This window comes from Diadema setosum, chromosome 6, assembly GCF_964275005.1.
Source record: "Diadema setosum chromosome 6, eeDiaSeto1, whole genome shotgun sequence".
NCBI lineage: Eukaryota > Metazoa > Echinodermata > Echinoidea > Diadematoida > Diadematidae > Diadema > Diadema setosum.
Window position 1 is genome coordinate 20,739,828 of NC_092690.1, and position 6,072 is coordinate 20,745,899.

The following is a 6,072-nucleotide window of genomic DNA, read 5'->3' on the forward strand; positions in this document are numbered from 1 at the left end:
ATTTCAGAGTGGTGGTAAGTGAGAAGCTTGCTGTGGCAGCATAAAACAATGGCAGGAATCTAATCTACAATGCATGGGACTACAATGGTCACTGCTGGTTTTCAATTCAAGATAAACCTGCTACACATATCCTTGGGTGAAACAATGCGTGAACTGAAATACGGTTCATTATTCTAAAGGTATGTTGATCTGAAAATGAAATGAGGTTTGTTCATCAGAAAACATAAAGATGGTGCATACTAATGAACCTCCTTAACTATACAAACCTTATTTCATTTCTGGATTAATGAACCTTTGAAATAATGAACTGCAACCAAGAACAGTGGCACTGTATCCTTCCAGCTCTGGGCAATTTCATTCCATGTTAAAGTTGACTAAGAACAGAGAGAAGGAAAGAGTTCAAGCCAGGTGAATCGGCTAAGTGTAATGGTAAAATTCCAGTTTAAAGGGATCGTATAGTTTTGGCTGAGACCTAATTTCAGGTTTCCAACATTTTTGGTGAGATAATGAGAAACCTCTTATGAAATATGAGAGAGCATACATACGTATAATAATTCCAGTGAGGACTTGAACGTTTATTCGATGGAAATTGGTTTTGAAATGGCTGAGACATCCAAAACAGAGCGATTCTAATAAAGTGTGGGACCCATATTTTTATCGCTTTGTTTTACTTTGTTTTTGGATATTTCAGTCATTCCAAACCCGATTTTCATCAAATAAACTTTGAATTCCTCTTAAAATGGTATGCTGTTTACTATTTCATAAGTGTTTTCTTGGTATCTCCCAAAAAGTTAAAAGCCCAATTCTCATCTCCACCAATACTGTACCATCCCTTTAAAAAAAAGTCAATAGCTAGGGATAGAGCTCAGTAGGAGAATCACAGAAGTTTTTATTGAAGTTGGAGGTTATTAAAAACATTTAAAAACTCAGCTATTTCTATTTTTCATATTTTTTCACAACATAGTGTCACACTTTAACATGGCTCCTGCTATTAATTGTAAAAGTTATTCCGAACTACTGTGCCTGGACTGTATTGTAATAACTTAACAACGAAGACTTTATTCAGCGTATAGAGGTTAAAGTTGTAGAATTGTTGACAATGCCTATCATATTATCAGGAATGTTGTGCGTCAAGTATATCAAGGAATTAATCTACCATACTCTGCTTGTCATGTGGTTGTGACCATTGATCTCTACAGAATGAATCTGGATATCTCACTGGCTAATCGCTTTGAAGCTATCACACCTCCATCTTACCACACACATCGTGCATACATTTGTATATTGAGCTCATAAGATCACGTGATCTTGGCGACAGTCTCGGCTGGAAAATGTTGCAGGACCGCTTAAAAGCATGCATGGTAGCACGGCGGCAAAATGGCAGCATCACAGCTTCATTTGTTTGTACAGCATGATTGGGCCAATGAGATATCCAGATTTTTCAATGGAGATCAGTGGTTGTAACCAATATCATTAGGTGACTAGCTGATTGGGGGGGGGGGGCATTTCATGAAGCGTTTCTTTTTTCAGATATTTTTTTCTGACAAATTGTAAAAAGCTACTGAAATCCTTGCATCTGATTGGCTGACAGCAAATTTGTCTGACAAGTTTGTCGGACATAATGCTTCATGAAATGTCCCTGGTGCAAAAGAAGGAGGGACTACCACCAGGGAGGGGGCCACCTCCCTGCTACCACAAACCCTTCTTCCTGAAACACAGCCCTCCCATAAGGCAGTTCACAGCTAGCATTGGTCTGTGATGACCTCTGAATCACAGACTTTCCAAAACATGGATTGTCTTTTCATTAGAAGAACAGTTTGGTTGAAAACAGCCAAGAAGAACAGAGAGATTTACAGGAAGGTGCTGCATGAATAGTTTTTGTTCATTTGGTGTAAAAGAGAGAAAAAAAGATAATTTGCTTACAGTTACATTCTAATACGCACCAAGTTCATAAATAAATATTTATGACATAGTTTTCATGGAATGCTTTCTAGTTTTTCAAACATATCACAGTTAATAATCAATTTGAAAAGAAAGTCTACAATGATCTTCACCTGTATGTGCTCAGGTTGTAACTGCTAACTGGTTTATTCCCCTCATATTCAATTGAATTGAATTCAAATAATTCTATTTCCAAATGAAGTTTACAGGGCAATTCACACAACACTTGTGAGGAAAGAATTTCCTCAGGGTTACGGTTAAAGAATTACCCCCAGCCTATACCCACGGACATGGAACAGCATTTACATGGGGTCTGATTCATAAGCTATCAATATGCCTTTCCTTCACTATAGGAGAACTTTTCAAACCTTAACTGTGGCCGTCACACATATTATACACATAACATGGCTAAAACATTTGGATCAAACTGACTAATACCCCTTTACCGCTGCCACTGGACTCTCGGTGAAACGCCGTTGGATATCTCGGTGAATTCACCGGGGAACCTCGGGTGAAATTTTCAGTGCCGTCTTTTCACACCTACGACAATGCTCTCGGTGAATTTTGTTATGCAACTTTCCCCTAGACGTGTTTTCTGCTCGCACCGCGGCCGATCCTAGCAGAAGTGTGTAATAATGGCGCGATATTTCGCGCGCTAATTAATTTGAACGTACTGTATACAGTGCGTAGTGGTTGGTTCGTTCTCTACCTCTATCGATCGTAATTCACATATTCGGAGGGCCTTCATTTTTGTTGTTGTTTTTTTCCTCAAAGTGTTGAAATTCGCGGCATTACCCATTCATTACTGTGTAAAATAAAAGAAAGAAAGAATGGAATTTGCTATCACTGTACACCAAGCACTTGACAAGCACAAGGTACAGTACGATAATACGTCAGAGGCGGACCGTACCAGACTGGAAGAGGAAGAAGAAGAAGACACGGCAACTCGATGGAGTACACACTAATCAGCTCGGTTTATTTGTGCAATTAAACAATACAACACGATGCAATACCACAATGCCGTCGCAGCTGTGAACATCACACGAACGACATACTACTGTAGTTGTGTGTATGTTTACATGGGTATACACCAACTACGTGTGGATTAACTTGGGCGCTTGCTTGCGAAAAACACAATTTGCATATTTCGCCCAGTGTTTCACCGAGACGACCTTTCACGCTGGGTGTTCCTCGGTGAACCACCGGTGGTTTCCCGTTGAACTATCGGTGTTTACCCAGGACGCTTCTAGGGTAAGAATTGCCCAAAATTTAATCGGTGTTTCACCTAGGCTTCCCCTAGGTTTCAACCGAGTTACCTTTCACACTGCGGGGTTCCCCGGGTGCCCCCGGGTGCCCCCGGGGAAGATTTCCTTCAGCGGGAAAGGGGTATTAAACTGATTGAATTTGATTGAATTGAATTGAATTGAACTTAACTGAATGCAAGCTTACGTGAACATAGAATCATATGGTATTTTAAGTTCACTTTCAGCAGACAAAAGCTTCAGTTTCTGATATCACTTCTTATTGAAATCTTCAAGCAAAAGCAAATCTACAACACTAACACAAAAAGAACCACAATATGAAGCCAGCAAATTGTAAATATCTGCATAGCTGCATCTCTTTGCCTTTTATTGACTGTGATTGTTTTTGTGTTTTTCTTGGAGGTGGAGAGATACCAGTGAATTGAAGTACAGAACTTTGGAAAGTGTGTCAAATTATAGGCAATGTGCATGCTTATTTCTGGCTTTACTAAATATCATGCTTTGGCACTTGAAAAAGATCTTGGGGCTGGAATACAAGACTAGCATCATTCAGCAAAAAGACCAGACATGTCCAGACAACAGTCCACACCACAGCTGTCTGGACAGACAAGAAAGAAAGAAAAAAAAAGAAGTACCCCAAAAAATGAATGAGTGGGGCAAAAAGGTTCAGACAAATGAACACATTTCTTGATGCGTAATGCCTGATGGGGGTTTCTAAGTGTTAAACAACATGACATCAGCCCGGGGACATAATGTAAGTGGTGGGATGTGTTATTCAGTCTGCAGACACAAAAACCGCAAAATTGCATGGTGTGCAAGGAACAGCTCCCCTTTTTCAGCTGCAATCTTGATTTTCACTCTTTCATCACACGGGGAAAAGAATAGGCAAATTCTGTTTCATTGTAAGTCCCAACCCCCCCCCCCCACTTGCTCAATCTAATCATCTATAGAGCAAGCTAGTCATTCATCAATATACATGTATTGAGTGTGATACAGGCCCTAATGTCTATTCATAACACACATAGGCCTAGATGACAGATGTATATAGATGTGGGAGTGTATTATATATCATTATATCACTGAAAGAATTAAATAAAACATTATTTCCTATCTCTCTCTCTCTCTCTCTCTCTCTCTACCTCTCTCTTGTGATCTTTCAAAGAAATTCATTTGCTGTCCAAAATGCCATTAGTTTCTCTTTTAAATGAAGTGCATGCAGTCCCAGTGATTCGGTACATCTATCTAAAAAATAGTATCATCCTGCTATGCATCTCTTGTATGTCCACCTGTCTACCCTTTACGTGCCAACTCCAACTTCACTTTGATTTTCTATACCACACCACTGCCGATTTGATTACCCTTTTTTTGTCACGCTATTATAGTTTTGTTTCTTGTTGTGTCATATCATCAAGTCATTTTTTTTTTCTACAAGTAGTCATATTGCTGTCCCGGTCTTGGCTCGTTCTGATTAGTTTGCTTGCTGTTGTTTTGAGGTAACTGTTTGTCTGTCTGTCTCCCGGTGGGCTCCCAAACCTCCTGTGTCACTTACCCCGCGTTCACGTTGGTCCCCGCAACGCGGGGAAAGTCCCGAGCTATGGGACTTTCTCCTCAAAAACCATAATGTGAACGCTCGCTGGGACTTGTCCCCTCGTCCCCGCGAAGCAAGTCGGGTACGGGGACAAGATTTGGAGGGGAGAGTGACCTTGGGGCGCAATTGATAGCCTCCAGCTGTGGTCATCAAATGTGCGCATGCGCTATGCCTGGATTCAAGTGGCAGAGCTCGCTCCAAGCCCTAAAATGCCCCACAGCTCGGGGACAGATGAGATACCAATGTGAACGGTCAGTCTTAAAAAAGATAAGATCTCTTGTGACTGTCCCCGCGACATGGGGACCAATGTGAATGCGGGGTATGTTGCTGTTTCAATTAATCTTCCACCAAATCTTTTTATCGAAGAAGGGCCCACATTCTACAAGCTCTGTCTTGTTAAGTGGGTCCCTCCATTTGTTTCACACAATGCATATTGACAATGATTTCACTTTCATTACATCGTCTTTACCAACTATGGTAATGTATCCATACTGTAAGTTTTTTTATTAATTGTTTTCTCAGTATAAATTTACATGCATCATTTTTGTCACTGAAGAAAGTAAGATTTATGTTTATGTATTATTTCACTGTGGAAAAAAAAAATCAAATAAATTGAACTGAACTGAACTGAACTGAACGAGTAGGTTCCTACTGATGTATGTCATGCTGTGCCTGCACAAGAAGCAATGATGAAGAAGAAGCCATTAAGGTAACCTCCTGCAGCACTTTCTCCGCTTGACTGGCACAGATGTCCAGAAGCTATGAACTGTCAGCTGTCAGGGAGCAGAGATTACATAATCTCCCTAATCCGTATTGTATCATCTTGGCCTTAATAAGGGATTGTGGTACAGTTAAGCCTCTGCCAAAGTCTATTATACTCTTGAAGAAAGGTCAAGTTTTCAGGGGATTAATCAAAAGCTTTAGAAGTGTTACAGCTATATGTGCATGCTCAGGTCAAAATGGGGGCTTATCCTTCCAAACCCTCGACAGTTAGAAATCACAGCTGCCACTAGGCACAATAAACCAAATTCCACTCCAAAACTAATCCATTGATGCAGCTAGCATTTCAGCTGCAACTTTAGATCCATTGTCTTGTCTACAACTATCTAAATTCAGTCTTCCTCCTGCATTCTGTTTGAAAACAAATTTAAGATCCAAGTCTCCTTGTGAATAAGATGGCCCCCTTTTCCACAGGTTTCTATGATGTTGTCACACAATAACTGATAAATCCTGATGTTGATTTGATTCTTCTACTTTCCTTGCATAGTCCTTTTGAAGGGA